General features: G+C 39.4%; 1 protein-coding gene across 2 annotated transcripts in view; it reads right to left on the bottom strand.

Moving 5' to 3' along the window:
* Positions 1-19,024, bottom strand: part of ror1 (receptor tyrosine kinase-like orphan receptor 1) — a 138,605-nt gene that overhangs the window by 82,834 nt on the left and 36,747 nt on the right. The gene's annotated exons all lie outside the window — the stretch shown is intronic.

Here is a 19,024-nt window from a genome sequence, read left to right as displayed (position 1 = left end):
CAGACCCTTTGCCGTGACACTCATATTTAACTCAGGTGCTGTCTATTTCTTCTGATCATCCTTGAGATGGTTCTACACCTTCGTTTGAGTCCAGCTGTGTTTGATTATACTGATTGGACTTGATTAGGAAAGCCACACACCTGTCTATATAAGACCTTACAGCTCACAGTGCATGTCAGAGCAAATGAGAATCATGAGGTCAAAGGAACTGCCTGAAGAGCTCAGAGACAGAATTGTGGCAAGGCACAGATCTGGCCAAGGTTACAAAAAAAATTCTGCTGCACTTAAGGTTCCTAAGAGCACAGTGGCCTCCATAATCCTCAAATGGAAGACGTTTGGGACGACCAGAACCCTTCCTAGAGCTGGCCGTCCGGCCAAACTGAGCTATCGGGGGAGAAGAGCCTTGGTGAGAGAGGTAAAGAAGAACCCAAAGGTCACTGTGGCTGAGCTCCAGAGATGCAGTCGGGAGATGGGAGAAAGTTGTAGTAAGTCAACCATCACTGCAGCAATCCACCAGTCGTGGCTTTATGGCAGAGCGGCCCGACGGAAGCCTCTCCTCAGTGCAAGACACATGAAAGCCCGCATGGAGTTTGCTAAAAAAACACCTGAAGGACTCCAAGATGGTGATAAATAAGATCCTCTGGTCTGATGAGACCAAGATAGAACTTTTTGGCCTTAATTCTAAGCGGTATGTGTGGAGAACACCAGGCACTTCATGTTCATCACCTGTCCAATACAGTCTCAACAGTGAAGCATGGTGGTGGCAGCATCATGCTGTGGGGGTGTTTTTCAGCTGCAGGGACAGGACGACTGGTTGCAATCGAGGGAAAGATGAATGCGGCCAAGTACAGGGATATCCTGGACGAAAACCTTTTCCAGAGTGCTCTGGACCTCAGACTGGGCCGACTGTTTACCTTCCAACAAGACAATGACCCTAAGCACACCGCTAAAATAACGGAGTGGCTTCACGATTCCAACCTGTAAAACTGTAAGTCCATTATTACTAACTAACATAACATTACCATGGCCCATTATTTTAGTACGGCCCACAAAAATTACTGGATATATTTACATTTAGTTAGTGATTTATTGAATTTAAGATACTCTGAACTAGGTTTTAGCCCCTTGCTATAACATGACAGCTAAAGATGAGCTTAAATAGATTGCTTGTGGCAGCTTGTTGGTAATGCTTCAGTAAAACTGACCTGTTTTATGAGTTTAAGTTATGATGGTCTAAGAACGTTTAATTTATTATCCATCTTCAGAAAGTCTTAGAATAATTGTGAATATCACCAAAATTGTGTGCCTTGGTCCTCCTGTCACTAAGAGTAAAAGTGTCCAATTTTTCCATTGACTCCCATAGTAAAATTGGATAGGAAAAAGTCTCCTACAGTTTCTGTACTCTAACTTATAGACAGGAGGGTGATGATTACCTTTTTCCTTGAATATAAAAAGACTTGACAACACAGCAATACTATGTCTGATTATTCTGATGGAGTCCACCATACACCTAAATTCTCATTAAGTCATATTCAAAGGTATTGACTGTCTTGTGTAATCAGAGTGCAGAGCAGCCTTCATAGATTCACTCAAAGGTGTTTAGATAACGTGAGTTCGGCATTGTAGATGAATTTCTGTCCCAGTGATTAATTTGTTGTGGTGGTGTTAATTTGTTTGCAGGACAATCACAACTGCTGTCACCACTGCCCACCACCACCCTCCTCACCTGGCTCCCACCACCACCTCCACCCTCACCTGTCTAACTTCACCAACATTACTTCTCCAATGCTGACATCTCCACCCAGAACACCTACAGTGAGAAATTGTTTTGTGAAGATTCTTTTGTGTATTGCAATGTGTCTTGACAGGATAACTGTGGCTTGGTTGAATGTTCAGCCAATTTTCTGGAGTTTTGATTAGTTGTTAGTAGTTGTTCTGATGTTTTTTATGGAGAATGTCATGTTTAGCATGTGGGCAAGATGGTTGATGACCCATGTTTTACTTGTTGGATGGAAAAACATCCGTTTCAGTATTTTCTTATCTTCAACCTGGCTTTTCTAGTCGCTGTGGCTAGTTATAGGAAAATATTTTCAGAGAACCCCATTTTATACATTGATTACAGACTGCCTATGACATTGTTAGACTCAGTTTCAAAACAGATCTCTCTCTCTCATATATATATATATATATATATATATATATATATATATATATATATATATATATTTAGTGTTATTATGACGGTTTTGTTCTACTTGTGCAATAAACAATCTGCTTTTTGTGCAGTTAAGTCTTCAAATGTCCTTTTTCTTATTTTACATCAACAGGTAAATAGCCCCATTTTATTGGTTATACAGTAGTACTGTAAAAATAGTTAATGCAGTAAATAGTAAAAAAGTAACAGTATAATACTGTACTTCAAAAAAACAGTACATATACTGTGCTTTATTTTACGGTATGCACTGCTGTTTTTATAGTAATTTTACCGTAGAATGAAATACAGCAACTACTGTATAAGTGTTGCGAGTAAGTTACTTTTAATTCGACAATAAACATCTTACAGTGTAGAGAAGGAGAAATTCTTTAAGAGACAAATGTGACATTCACTAAGAAGTTACATAAAAAAATTACCTGTACACTGAATAGTTCTGAAGCTCTATAGATGGTGTCATTTATTGTGACCTTTGAGTAGGTCTTGTGGATATTACATGTTTATTGGCTTACTGTATAGTGTGTAGTGAGGCAAAAGGGTGAAAAACATTAACTGATAGGAAGCACATATTTGCTACAAGTGCATTCGATCAGCTGATTATTTTTGCTCTGTGTGGGCTACTTGCCTGAGAATACCTCAGAGTTTGCAACATTGCAATTAATGATACATCTTGTGGGGTTCATAATTTCTCAGTCAGCAGGTCATTCTTTGTTTAAGCACTTTACCCAGTTTTGTTTGGATTTGTGCTCATTCGTCTTTAAACTAGACTTACTGTACATGAGAGCAGCAAACAAGGCACTCTTCAAAACCTTCTCTGGCTCTAGTTGCTGAGTGTAAGGCTCCTATGTTATCTTCAAGTATAAGGTACAATGTTAAACTGCATAACTATTTCGTCTTCTGACCTTTCCTGACCAAGGTCAGAAGATGAAACAGTATTTTCACTTTTCTACTTATACTAGACTGTTCTCCCTTAGCAAAAGAGTTAAGCTTTAATATTCAATTTTTTATCTGTGTTGCATGATGAGCTGGTTCTTTCAATTGACAATCAGAATGTAAAATGAACATTTTCAGTCAGTAAAGACAAAATAAGTCTGAAGTATAAATATATTTAGAATTTATTGCAATGGGAACCATAAACCATTTTTTTAATGGACATAAAACACAGATGTTTAAAACCACAGTGGACAATGAAGAGATCCAGTGCTGCTCTTCCTAGCAGGGAGTGGGAATAGAAGTAGAGAAGGCCTTTTAATGCCTTAATAGGCCAAAAAGTGGAAATAATAACTATGGCTACCATTATGCAAGCAAAATAGCTCACGTTACCATATTTAACTTAACATTAGCATTAACATTGACTTATTAAAAGAAACACTATAATCAAGTGACATCCAAATTATTGACTCATAACTAAAGTTATGTGAAAATCTGAATTCAGGTTTAATTGATTTGCTTAGAATAGTTTTAGACATTTAACAGGTAGAACTTAGTTTAAAGCTGATTCACGTTTAGACAATTGTGGCGTTGCAAACCACAATTACAGTAAATACTTAGAATCATTAAGGCATTTTAAATCTTATGCATAATGTCAAAAACATATAAATCATTATTTAAAGTTTTGGTGTATAGCTTTAATGTTAACTTACCTGAAGTGCAAGCTGGGATCATTGGCTGGGACCTACCATAGAATTTCACTTGTGTGAGAGCGTTTCAGTTGTGTGTGTGAGCGTTTCAGTTGTGTATGTAAAAGCATTTCACTTGTATTTGTGTGTTTCAGTTGTGTGTGTGTGAGAGCGTTTCAGTTGTGTGTGTGTGTGAGAGCGTTTCAGTTGTGTGTGTGTGTGAGAGCGTTTCAGTTGTGTGTGTGTGTGTGAGAGCGTTTCAGTTGTGTGTGTGAGAGCGTTTCAGTTGTGTGTGTAAAAGCATTTTACTTGTATGTGTGTGAGCTTTTTAGTATAGTATGTGAATGAGTTTGGTTTCATATGTGTATGTGAGAGGAAAAGTACATGTATATGCATGGTAATTCTGAATAATGTCCCTAGGGGCACCTCATAAAAGCTCATTTTGAACTAGAGATGCATGATTTCAGCAGGTCACATACAATGTCTGATTTGCATGGTCATCGTGAACACATATCTATTAAGATAATTATATGTGCTTTGAACGTAGCCACCGCTTCCTCTCCTTGACCGGTTCAAGGACCCACTGCATGAATACCTGGAAGGTAAGTCTGGAGGGATTTCATGGAGACCGATAAGAACAGGCTTGTCCATATCAACAGAGGCCAGGCCTTTAAATCCCAATCTACAGACATGGCCCTTTCTGATACCCCCATTGATGATGCACTACACGGAGTCAACTGAGTCATTATGTGGATTTCACTTCTATGAAACCCAAAGCTCACAAACAACAAAAAGAACACATTTTGAGAAATCCTATTAACCGCCTTTTACAAAAAGATCTCACCCATCCTGATGAATGCCAGAATACGACATCAACACAATTATATTACCAGTTTCCAACACCTAAAAACAGCATGCAAGGACACGTAATGTAAGGCTCTATTAAAACATATCATGAGTTCAAACACGGGCCACTTATAGGATCATTCAGCAGGACAAGGTTTTAGCTAGCACATGGGGCAATGACGCCTTTTCTGTGTTGCCGTCTATGGTGAACAAGCATCTGGTTGCAAGCAGGCGGAAAAACAAGCCCTAAGAGCATTTGAACGCAGCAATGACGTTCAATTAATTAAAGGTTAATCATCGCCGGATCTCTCTCTGGCCAGCCTGTGAGAGTTGAGGAAAAGCAGGAGGATGTGGGTTGGCTACAAGTGGAGAGTAAAGTGGTGAAATGTGGAGGCAGCAGTTATTGGAAGGGTAAAGAAAAAAGAGTAACACACCAGAATGCCAATGAATGAAATGACAAAAGTAAAGATAGAATGGACAGTTATAATATGCTTTTAAAAGCGCACTGTCCAGTTACGTATGCAATTGGTTGAATGTGTCCACTATCTAAACGTTGTATGGGAAAATGTCCATATCAGTCCAGGGCCAGCGACCGTGGCAGAGCTTCTCTCTTGTGTCAGCCTGCTTCAGTTTGGGTCATGGGTTTAAGACCGTGTGAAAAAAAATTATGTTTGAGTTGTTAAACTGCCTTACCATAAGCTAATTAAATGCCAATTATAACTGTAACAGAAAAATGACCAAAAAAACATCATGACATTGATAACATGACATTCTCATAACACAACAAATTTTATGACACTGCTTGAGCGGAAAGCAGGAACAAAGACATGTAGGCTAAGGACGAGCAGAAGAGATGAAGACCTTTCAAAGCTTTTATCTCTGAGTGCTGTTATCTGCTCATCATATCACGGCCCAGAGCAGCAGGACAACTTCAATCACTTAGAGCTCTGCTACTCTGGCCTGCATGGTTACAGCATACCTGGGATTCCTGTGTGTGTGTGTGTGTGTATTAGTCAGAAAAGATGAGAGACAGCAAAAGATAAAGACAGAGAAGGAAACAAAAAGAAGGAAGATGTATTAGATGGTTAATTCAGAGAACTGGAACAGGAAACATGAGCTGGAACTAATCATTCTTTTTTAATTATTGATTAAATCGATTATTATTTTTTGTCAGAATATATTGAAAAATGCTCATCACACTTTCCCAAAGTAGCATCTTCAAAATGCTGGATTGGCTGGAAGCCTTAGCTAGCACATGCTAGCGTGATAGATGTAAATTGCGCAATCAAAATTGTTGTGCACTGATACTAGAGCTGAATGATTTGGGGGAAAAAAAATCTAATTGTGATTTTTCTGCCAGATATTACGTTTACGATTAGATTTTTTTACTGAAGTTTTGCTAAAGTTCAATATTCACTGTCTATTTTTGACTGATGTCACGTCAAGCAACACAGAGCAGATGAACCAGGCAGGAAGTCAGACACAGAACGACATAGAGAATCTGGTTGATTTTCATTATAAAACCCCCTTTGCAGACTCCTGATTGTTTTAATTTTTATTGTTGTACAGACAAAAAAAGAAACCATTTAACTGTGAAGCCTACTTAACCATGGTAGAAGCACAAGAATCAAGGACAACTGAACAAATAAGCAAAATCTGAACAAGTCAGCAAATTCAGACAAGCAAAACGCTCTTATTCTGAAATTCTCCATGTGGATATGTAAAGTTCGCGGAACGGAATGGGTTAATCGCTAATACTTAATCGTTCAGCCCTAACCGATACATTTTGCAAGATCAGTACCTGGGCCAATACTGACCACATTAAGCCAGCGGGGTATTGGCCAGACACACAGCCAATCCACTTTAAATACAGTTCTTCATCTACCTAATAGTAAAATGTTTCCAGTATCACTTACATTGATTTAGCTCACAGCAGGCCTCTGACTCAGTCAGTCCCTTTTTTTGATGACTGACAAATTAATTCATCATTTCAGCATTAGAGAAAACACTGTCAAGAAGATGCTTGCATACTTTGAGTAAGCACACACACAAGTTTTTTTACAGTGAAATCTGGAGGAAGATACAGAAAAGCACTCTGTGTGTGTGTTTTTTTATGTTTGTGTGAAAGCAAGAGAGGGACATATGCAGAAACTTGTCGGTTACACCTCTCAGATGGCACCTCAGGGTCGGATATGATTTCTCAGAAACACAAACACACCTGCTCTGAGACAGATTTCACAGATTATGTGGGCAATATACAAATCCCCCCTGGTTTTAAATAGGCAGAGTTCAGTGAGTGGGGGGTGAAGACCATGTCACAGCACTCATAACCAAACAGGAAACTGAAAGCTCTTCAGACGCCTTGGGCAAAGAACACATGCCAGTTATCCTGCATGGTGTTTGAGATTCTAGATGTTGCAGATGTTTCTTGGATAGAGAGGAAAAATGTCCTCTAGGCTCCACAGAACACACTCAGCTTGGGTGTCTTTGTTAACAGACAGTATTTAGATTACTTTTGTAGTAATTGGAAAATTTACGCATTACTTTTTCACTTTAACAAACCAGTTACTCGTATTTTGTTTCCCATCTTGCATTTTGTTACTTTTTACTTCTCTGTTAATACAATTTAAAGTTTTAAAAATTTAAAGTTTGATATGTTCATTGACAGTAAACAACAAAGAATTATTTTGTTAACTTAGGATCAATAAATCTTGAAGAACTGAATTGAAAGGTATCCGCGAGCGGATGAGTTGCAAACCTTCTCCAAAAACGTCAATAAGAAGTAGAAAAAGAGTAAGAAGTCGACTTAAACAAGTCACTAAAATACACTAAAAACGAAGCAAGCAAAGGAAAGCCGACCACACAGACTACATCTGATAAACATGCCGGAGGCTCCTTGAGTAAAATCAACTGATGCACTGCTGCGCCACAAAAGCTTGAATTGATAGAATAGACTGCAGTGATACATATTAAAGGATATCAGAAGATGAAACAAACGTAAAGCCAAATTTTTAACACATTTTCTGTGTGTTTTCATATTGAAAATAAACCAATAATTATTTTCATTTTTATTTAATTTATCTCAATGAATTCTTTTCAGTGTTACACCCTCTATTATCACTAAACCACAGCTTGACAATGGCATAATTAGCACAGTGAAACTACATTAATCTAAGCTCCAGAATTCCCACATGCCCATGTAACTAAATAGGTAAGCACTAAACAATAGGATAGGGTTTTCCACTGTAGCACTCCATCTGCAGTGCTCCTGAGAAAACCTGAGATGGGAAAAATTGTGGAGAAACAAAAAGAAGGTAGAAAAGAAAGAGTGAGGGAGCAACAAGGGAGCAGAAAGATGAATGGTTGTGTTTTCGCTTAGGGTAAAGCTTTTCCAGGCTACATTTTTTTGCAACAGCGGTGTAAGGTATCCCGCTGTATAATCCACTGGTGGTGACAGACACAGAAAGATGGAGGGTATGAAGGATAGAGATGGAGGAGATGTGTACGAGTGTGGTTGTACATGCATGAGAGTCCACATGCTTGCAATAATGCTCATTTGTCACCGTGTGCCTACTGTATGTCGATACAGTGTGTGCATGTGTGTGCACGCGTGATTTGACAAGCCATCTATCCCCCTCTGAGAGCAAATTAGTCTTGTTCACCTTCAGAATGCTCTCTCTTCATTACACTGTAAAACCCATTTACACTGACTCTATACTGTAAAACCCTCTGGTTCAACTTCAAGTTGTGCAGCTGCACAAATACTCGATTTAAATCACTGGTGACTGTAAGCTGATTAAGTGGTTTTTGGAGTCTAGTACGCCTGGGGATATCATGACTGCACTGACATGGCTATTGCATTGAGTTGCCTCTCCAAGACAGTTAACTTTATCTTTTTGTTCTGGCACACAAGCATGTACAGTTTGTGGAATGACGAGGAGAGAAGGCCAACTCATTTGAAACAAACTGTAGATTTTTTTGTAAAACCAATATGAATATATAGTTTAATTGTGGTCAGTTGTGCATTTCATTTGCAACTGCCTAAAACCTTTTTTTAAAATAATTTAAAATAATAAAAAAGTTTCTACCATGCGGCAACCAGTTTTATGTTATACAGGAATTAAGCTACTGTCAAACTAACTGGTTACCTGGCTTGTTTAATTGTTTCAGCACTACACACTTGCATCTTCCCTTGAACACTTATTGGACCGATTCCTCGCAAAACAGAAGAAAGACAGATAAGACTTTCATTTTTCTGTGCCATGTCACCTTTCAGATGATCCCTCTCCTTCCCACCTTTTCTCCAATACTGCCCCAATCTCTTTTGTCTTTATGTCCATCTTCTCCACCTGGAGGCGTCAGGACTGGAAGCCTTATTTAGAAGGTCTGTTCACAAACTCTTCACTAGCAGTGACAGTCTGAGGACGAAGGGGAGATGGCCAAAGCAGCCACTGCAGGTTAGCTGGGGTCAGGAGGACAAATTGTCACAGACTTCTTGCTCTCATTGTCTGTTGTGGGGGCCCAAAGCATATCATCTCTCCACTGACAGCTAAATAGCATTGCAGGACCAAAAGGATGCAGCAAAGAATACACTGAATGCCATCATGGTTTCAAGGCTAGGTCAGCTTTGAGATGAAATAATGACCCTCCAAAAATGTGAGTTTTATTGATTAGAGCACGGGTAGGAGACGAGCTAAATGAGCGGCCACACATCTGGTCAAACACACAGAGGCAACTATAGTCACTGTGTTTTGAAAAGAGAAAGAAAGAGCACATTTTACACATGTAGCAGTGGCCCTTCGATTTTATCAATATACTCACAATCACAAGCATGACTAAAGAAAACCTTCTAAGGATTTTTTTGTCAAATCAAACCGATGATACTGTATTGCCATACAAAATCTGCAATAATATACTTTAATTCAAACTAGAAGTAAATGGTGCTCAATCACACAGATAGTGTGAATGAACGACACTTTATACAGGTCATTCTACAGAGCTGGAATTAACAGAATTAAAAAGCCTTTATCTCAGCAGATCGGGTCTTTGGAGAAAGACTCTTAAGTGAATTTCTATTCAACCATCTCAATTTTTGAGGTAACAGGGTCATGGTAGACACACTGATATTCCATCTGCATGTCTATGTTTACGTGTGTGTCTACTAATTGGCTGTGTGTCTGTGTCTGAAGTCTAGCCAACAGGTGGTCTGGTATTCTTTAACTTGAACCATTGACTGAGAAAAAGAAAGTCCTCTGTACCAGACTAGAGCAGGCAAAGGACTGGGACTTGTAAAGTGGGTCCTTGCAAATTTGTGTGTTCAGACCAGAGCGCCCTTAAAAACATGCTATTCATGCATGCTTCAATACAGTGTTGCTCAGTTCAGCAGCAGCCTGAGGTCTTTTTGTTGTGTTTTTCTGTGAAGGTCCTGAAAACCTATTTCAGTCAGCTTCTTACTATGAACGAGGGAGTTCTACATGAAAACACTACTTTCTGCAAAAGTTCAAACAGTTTTTATTATTTCATGTTAGAGCTTTCTGTATTCATGTTTTGTCAGAACTTTGAAGTGAGCTAAGCTTAGTTTTAAAATGTTGACATCACAGATTGTGGGGTACCAATCAGGGCTGAGAGACATTTAAATCAAAGTCTGATAAAACTTGTGGGGTTGACTGCTTATGTTTTCAGGCCACTATCAATCAAATCTGATGAAACCACACCCACAAAGTCCTAATGAAGCAGATTTTTCAGAGTTTTTGACTGTTCAAATCTTAATAAATATTACGTCAAGATGTTTTTAGCTTTAACCTTTATTTTGCCATGTTCTAATCAGGTCACTTGGAAAACAAATAATGAGTTAAAACTATTGTTTTTTAAATGCCTGCAGCATACTGACTGTAAAATCCTGACTCTCTTATCCGTCTCATATCTCTAGGCAGAGATGGAGCAAACTATCAGACTATGTTCCCCATCCCCATCGATAAGACTGCTTTTTTTCTGAATGGGATGAGGAGTTGGGGAGGAGAACATTAATCAATGACACGAGCGCAGAGGTCAGCGGTAGTTCACTGGGTAGAAGAGATTGAGGCAAAAGGGAAGAACTTAAGAGATAAGGAAAGAGGTAGCGAGGGAGCGTGAAGCAGAGTGGATCAGCATAAGAGGGGGCAGCAAAGACAATGTTACAGAAAATAACATTAACTTGGTAGGGCAAGGAGCATGAGCTGATTTCAGACATCTGTGCAATTACACAAAACTAATAAAATTGAAGTCTTGCACATCCCTGCCTCTCCTATTTACTCATTTCTTTACTTATTAAAGTGTGGCATCCCTGCGTGTATCAAAATCTGAATGTGATCTGCATTGGTGAAAATGTTTAGAACCATTAAGCAATCACTCTGTCTTCAAGTGGAAGCTGAATGCATGCACGTATGTGTTGACTTCAAAGCAAGTTATCATACATTGTAGATGAGACTGAAAGCCATACCTACAGTATGCTGCTACATAGTGGCTAATATGTCAGAATTTCTCTAAAACTAATGTACTCCTATTGCTTTACTATGGGTTGTCTTCCTGCTGAGGTGTATTTATTTGTTGGTTTGTTCCCTATTTAATTTACTACATGCACTCTCCTTATTTTCCAGAAACTAATTCTAGAGAGAAAAAAGTTTTTCTGCGCTACCACTTTCACCTTGTTAAATATGAGAGCAGAGCAGCCTGCCTTTGCGTGTTTCTGCACAACGAAGGTCGCTGGGGAGAAGTTATAGACTTGTGAGGGAAAATTATATACAGTGTCAGCAGTGGAGGTTATTTGGTGCTGCTGTTCCCTTTTACTGTATAGTGCACATCTATTTCTATATCTGGACTTTGTTCAAAATTTTGTATGAGCTGAAATGGGTAAGTTTCAGGCAAGTTTAGTAATCCTCTCTTGGGAGTGCAACTGTTCCGGGATCAGTGACCATAGCAGACCCCATGAGGCCAAAATGAGTGGGCTATAAGTTAGAGTTGAGTGGTGGGAATTCTCCTTACAGCCTGAAAAATGATACATATGAGTGGAGCCTTTTCTAAGTCTGACACTCACACAGACACACACACACACACACACACAGGGCTAGACTGTCCATTGGTCTGTGCTGGATCAAATTAGGATTTGAGCACCTAGATTTATCAAAATATGAACCTTAAGACATCTGAAAGAAAACTCTGAGAGGTATGTTCATACATCGACTGTTTCAGATCCAGGTCCGCTCAGTGTAACTAAGCTGAGGAGTTTTCAAGAGGAAAAAGCTCATAAATTATCTCCAGTAAGTGAGTGACTGCAGAGTTGAGGCTCAGGAAACTACAGTATACTCAACCTGGCTAAAATTCACATAGATACTGATATGCTGCACCCAAAATATGTAGCTTTTTATTGTAAATGTAGACACAAAAATGAAAGGAAATACCAGTACTGTTAGAATGAAGTAACAACTCTGCAGTGGTAGTGAAGTACTCCACTAAAAGTTGTATAAAAGTACAAGAAGTCTTCAGTGAGAGCTTCATCAGCATATGTACTTAATTATTTTATCAAAAATAAAAATACCCATTATGTACAATAACCCCTTTAAGAGTATTATTCTAAAATACAGTGCATTATCCTTAAATTCAAGTTTAGCTCTGGTTAAAGTTGAGCTAATTTTGACCACTTTATATACTAATGTGTAGTAAAAACTGCGATATTGGGTCATTTTTGATAAGCTGATCGTATGTTTTATATCTGCAAAGAAAGTATCACTCCCAAATAATTGTACTGGCGTAAAAAGCATAATATTTTCCAATACCAGGTACTTCACATTTGCACTTACAGTACGTACAGTACTTGAATAAATGTACTTAGTTGCTTTCCACAGCTGCAACTCTGTAAGCCAAACACATCTTGAACAATGGATGAGGATGTAAATCTAAATGCACACAAGAGACTATAAAATGTTTTTAATAAAAAAAGCCTTAACTGAACAATTAATTAATACTTATGCATAAAATATGAGAAACACCTGCTCTCTGTTCACTGAGATTTACTGGCCCAAGCCTTGATAAATGAGTGTGTGAGAAAGTGTGTGTCAGGCTGACGCTTGCTTAAAACAATGGAGGAAAAGGGGAGGAGCGCATATTTGATCTGCTGTGAATTAAGAGGGAAATCCGGAGGAGGGAATGTTGGGAACCACAGTGTTAAAGGCCCGCTGACCCCACCTGAGGCTTTGGAACTGGGGTTGATGAGGGGAGCAGAGCCCCAGAGAAGAGAATCTGGATGGCTACAGTATGCAACGGTTGTAAAAGAGCCATAAAACAGGGTCAAACAGAGGGGACACCAAGAGGTCTGGGAAAACACACCCTGACACACTCAGCATCCCTCACTCCTTTCTCTGCTCGCTCATTCACATTCCTACGGCATCTCTCAGTGGTCCGTCTCTCTTTTCTCTAACCACTGTATCTATCATCTTCTTGATGATTATCATTTCTGCTCCCATTCTGTCCATCTCTCACTGTACTCATCTGCACGCATTCCTTTTGTTTTGCAATGCCAGGAGCCATTTTAGTGTTTCATTTATAGTCATTTAGATCAAATGCTTCCAGGGAGATTGAAGATGACATCATCTGCCCTTCCTGCTGGTGCCAATTACAGCACGCCTGCCCGTTTATCAAAATATTAATTATCAACTGATATTTCATATCAAATAGAGAGCCACTTTTAACAACAAAATCTATGGATACTGAACCTGGAATGTGTAAAATGTGCTTGTTCCTGCTTCTTAAATGTGAGAATTAGCAGCTTTTCACTTTTTTTATATCACTGTAGATTAAAAATATTTTTGGGTTTTGGACTGTAAGTTCGACAAACAAGCAATTTGATGCGGCTTCTGAGCTTCAGGAAATTGTAAAGAAAATGTTTACAAATTTATAGACCAAACGATTCATTAGGAAAATAATTAGTAGGTTAATTGAAATTAAAGTAATCATTTGTTGTAGTGCCAACATTTTTAATACAAATATACCTAGGAGATTCTGCACACACAAAATACAAATAGTTTTCTTTGGCTTGTTCAAGCTGAGAAAAACCTTTCTGGGATGAACCCGGACCTCTGTGTTGCCTTGTTCACTCACCCATCATATTAGGTGCCCCCCCCCTCCTTAAATCCATCTCTCTGTCCTTTCCTCCCTCCCTCTCTGTCCCTCCTTCCATATGCAGATCCAGAGACCAGATAAATGCTGCTACTCCATTATCCCTGACATCCCTTTCTCCCTTTTCCCCTTTCATCCCTCCCTCCCCACTGCATTCCTTTCCTGCTCATCCTCAGTCTCTGTCTTGAGGCCCGCTCTGATTACCCATAATCCATCCCGTCCCCTCCGTCCTCCAGATGATGTGCGGGCTGTGTTCAGCCTAGCACTGTCTTAAGTTCATGTTGATGAATGCTGATTTGACATCACATCAAGATAAGCAGATCAAAAAATGCCAAGGGAGGTGTAGTGCCTGTCATGGATAGTTCTTAGATGACAGCACAGGCCTGGATGTACTAAAATGTGCATGTGTGTGGGTGTGGATTTGTGGATTTAGTATGCTTCACTTCATTTATCTCTCCTGTGATTCTATTCATTCCACAATCACTGTCCATTTTTCCAGACATCTTTCTTTGAATATGGCTAAATAATCAACCTGGACTCCTTTCCACTGTGATTTTCTCTGCTGGCTCAACTTAGTACTGACGTCTACAGTTATACACTGCATTACATCACACTGCCAATATTACATGATCCCACATCTTTAATAAACATTTACGATTCACCATAGCCATCTATAGGGGCTCACGTTTCAAAGATATAGTCTTGGAAAAAGTGTAGAGCTGCACCTTCAATAAAGACAATAAAGTCACAATTGACTTTCCAGCAGATCAATAGATAAAAGAGTAAGCCTGTATTCTTTTTATTAACAGCTTATTAAAAAAGGTTGGTCATCAGATGATAACATGACAATTTAAATTGCAATGTCATTCCTGACACGTTTCTAATAAGTCTTTGAGAGCACAGGGTAGTCCCACTGTAAAATCTATAAGTAACTGTAAGCTCTTTCAGAGACATTATGCGCCTTCTTTTCACACATTTTTTAAGATGATCAAATTCCAGACATTATGACTGTCTTACTGACTTCATATTTAATTAACTATTATCCTAATTATTAATAAATATCCATAAACTGACAGTAGGTACGACAACAAATGACCTCTAATCAGAAGTTGACTTGGTTAGATTTCCGACAAACCACATGTTTGGTTTGGGATTATACTCAAGGCTACTGTGAAAATACTCGAGGCTCCTACTGACAATAAGGAAACTTTGCCCTGCAGCTTTACCCAAGCAACAGCACACAGGACATAAGCAGTGTGTGCCTATTTTAGCCCTGTATCTTTCACACAGTGGGGCCTAAAACAGCTACTTAGAAGGTCCAAGGCCACAGTTATGAAAAGAGCTGACATGGACACAAAGTTTAGCCCATTGTAGCTGTGGCGGAAAGATACTGATGGAGGGGTGAGGCACTGTAGCCATTTATCCATGCTTCCCACTTAACACTGAGCCCCAACACACCCACCCAGTCACTCCCACCCACCCAAGCTGGCCTTGACCAAGACACGGCGCACAAGTTTGGCACACAGTCCTACTCTTGCCACCTGCCTGTGGAATGTTCCATGTGTGCAGCTGTGCATGTATGAGGCTCTCTAATTGCCCGGTATCAGCTTAGGTTGGCTTGTTGAGAAGACTAATTGATTGCTCTACTGACCCTTGGGTGGGTGACTGAATGCTCAATAGTCCCTGAGCACTAAAAGTCCATGAACTGGCAGGGCCAAGCAGTTGTTGACTGTCTGTTTGAACTTATTAGGTACGGATGATAGAAAAAACAAGGACAAGACTGCATTATTTATTCTTTTTAAATATTATGCTGAATATTACTGTATTACTCATACAGTTTTGCACCATGCTGTTCATCTACATGATGAAAATCAAAGCTTATTTTTGAGGCCACGCTAACTTGCCGACATCAAGCTAAACAACCAGGCAAATTTATCCCATAAATTTTTTTACTCAGGGTTCACCTGCCTCATCACCAGAGATAAAATGCAAGCATACTTCTCCTTGTACCATTCACAGAAATAGTTAATGTAACAGATAATGATTCAAATGAAAAATATCCCTGAGTACGTTTGATGCCACATGGGTGGGCCCTGAGCATATGCCACGCAACTATGGAAGCAGATGCCAAATACCTTATAACCCACTGGTATCTTAATATACTCATACAGTTCTTCAGACACTAGATTGACCCGTGTGCATCATAAAGTGCAATGAATGTCTGCTAACCCTAACTCTACTAAATGGCAATACGTGTGAATGAGCCAACCAGGGAGGAATGTGGGTCACACATCATGCAAGTCTGTACACACACACACACACACACTTGCACGCACGCACACTTCACACTCTCTTTTCACCAACAAACTCAATCCACAAGTGCTGTCGACCACTTGACGTGTGTGTGTGTGTGTGTGTGTGTGTGTGTGTGTGTGTGTGTGTGTTTGTGTGTTCAGCCTATTTGTATGAAGTGGGTTGAGTTTCATATAGCGCACTATTTCTAAGCCATCCTGTTTTCAGCACTTTGAATTTGACATGCTAAGTAGATACTCTTACTTTTACTCTCCATGCCAACAGCCAGTTGCTGAGAAGGCCCAGCCTGCTGCCAGATTTAGACTATTAATGACAGCTGTCACACACACCATCAACGGAGGGAAAGTGAGAGGGAGACAGCAGTCAACGAAGGACACAAACTTAGAAGAAGAAAGCATGGTTCAAGGGGCCTCTGGGCTTTTGGGACTGACTTAATCTGGGGCTGGCAAAGCAGTTAAACTAAAAAACAGGAACAGATACAACTGAATCTGTCATCTGTCAACAAGTGCTTTGACATATTTAAAGTAGCCATCTAGATTTTCTAAAAATCCAACTTAATAAGTTGTCTCCAGTGATTTAAGTCAGGAAATTGTCATAATCTATTACCTTGGAAAACAAGTTGGTACATTAAAAAGCTAATTGCCTTTGGGCCTGGCGGTTTTTGGAGTCGGGGCTTAAAGGAAGGTAGCGGCATATGGAAGTAACAGCGCAGCGCAGAGAGGGACAGTGAGCATGAATGAACACTTTGTGGAGTGTAGGGTCAGTAATGACATGCAAATACAAGGTCCCGGCCACAAAATGAGAAGACAAATATCCTCCCTTTGCCTTGCCCCTACTTTAGCTGTCTATCAATGCAATTTTGTCCTGTTCCTTAAATCTATCGCAGGCAGGTAAAACACCACTTCTGATCTATGTAATGGTTGATGTATTACATTTTAAACAGTAGTATGAAGCTGGATTAAATTTAAATGTATTAATTTCATTACAGAGTACTTTACTGCTGCTTCATTAGTGGGCTCATTATCAATAGGGCTTCGTCATGGCCTCTTTAAAAAATTAAACACAGAACACCAATGTTTTAACATTGTTTTAATCCTTTAATTTTTGCACTATACCACTCCATCTTTCCCTTAATTGTTTTTCCAGGAAATGATTGATAAAACGCAAAACCATTTCCGCAGTTTAATCCTTGATTTTCCAACATTCAAGATTTCTGCGGTACACTAACTATTTGAATTGGCTTTTAATAGACATTTTCGCTGACAGATAGCGGTTGTGCACTCTTTATGGGGCTTCTGTTGGACAACGAGCACGTTTGTGACCAACAGTCAGGAGGCCTCCGAAGGGCGGGAGGACAGATGACACCCCTGTCAACGCTGCCACCACAAACACCATCAAAACACACAGACGGCCGTCCCATGCTCTCACAGGCTTCACCCTGTTCTACGTTGTTCAACATCTGTGTTGTTCTGTGCCACGCAGAGCAACTCCCATAAAAGCAAAGATATGGAAACTATTAAGACCATTGAGACTGTATTTAGGGACTGTACAAAAAACACAAAACTGATCACGGCAAAACATTTTACGATTTCATATAATACAACGAGAGAAACTGGTTCAAGAAACCATCGCCAAATGTCTTTTTATGCTATTTATTGGGGAACTGGAAAAGTGAGAGGAAGGGTGAGCTAGTGGATTGTGAGGCTTCTGTGGTTACATAAGAGACACAGGAGGATATACAGATGGTACAGGTATGAGAGGTAAGACAGAATCAAATAGTATACGTCCACTAAAAACAACAGAAATAGGGTTAAAGATTTTTAGTGGTGTGGTAGTGAGATTATAGACACACTGTGACTCATAAGATTGCAATTATTTGCAATCACTTTGATTATAATGAAATCAGACTCAAAACTTAATCTGAATTTAACATATTATCATCCGTCTTCAAAAACCACAGCACAGGAAATCTTTTCATTCCAATGTAGCGTTTGCCATTTCCTACCTTCCTAAAATTCAAATTAGTCCTTATAAGAGAGAGAGGAGAGAGAGCAAGAGTGAGTGAGAGAAAGAGGAAATGTATGAAATTAATTGTCCTTATGTACTTTATATATAGCTTTGGCAATATTGTTGCTATAAATTCATGCCAATAAAGCTAATTTGAATTTGAAAAATTTGATTTGAGAGGAGAGAGAGCGAGAGAGAGCGAGAGAGAGAGAATAAGAGGTTGTATCAAAATGTGGTTAGTTTTGTTGAGTCCAATCCAGGTTCTCACCACGCTAAAACACAGTTTCTATCCTTTAATATGAGGGCTGTTACATTTTGTCAGCCTGAGACCAAGAGGAGACACTTAGTCTCTTGCCTTCAGACCAGAACCATGAAAGCATATTTCTGTATTTGTCATGTGAGTAGAGGGACCCAAAGCAGGTAGGCCTGTGGCCAAGTGTTGCTCTCTAACCCGTACTTTCAGAAACAGCATTTAATACAATCGCCGGTCTATATGCTTTAAAGAGCTTATAAAGACAGAAAGGCCGTATATTGAGGCACTTGCAGTCTAATATTACCACATATGGCCAGCCTATTCCTGCTTTTCTTTATGATAAAATTTGTGTTTCGGCTAGGATTCTTCCATCTCTTAGTATAGCGATTATCAGTGCTAACAGCATAATGATTTCTATATGGCTAAATGTAGTGCAAGTTATGTACCTCAGGGTTCAGTCTTTTCTTTCAAGCATGTTTTGGGCATAACCCTTTTTGCCTTAATTGCATAGCTTACAGTAAAAAGAAGACATGACTCAAACCGGTCTTAAAAAAGTCAATTTCCATATTAAAATATATTTACAGATTATGTTATGTTGTACTGTAGTTCCCATAAGCAGAGGTG

This window comes from Micropterus dolomieu, linkage group LG05 (assembly GCF_021292245.1).
Source record: "Micropterus dolomieu isolate WLL.071019.BEF.003 ecotype Adirondacks linkage group LG05, ASM2129224v1, whole genome shotgun sequence".
Classification (NCBI taxonomy): domain Eukaryota; kingdom Metazoa; phylum Chordata; class Actinopteri; order Centrarchiformes; family Centrarchidae; genus Micropterus; species Micropterus dolomieu.
The sequence above is the reverse complement of the archived record's forward strand: the minus strand, read 5'-3'. Positions and strand labels throughout refer to the sequence as shown.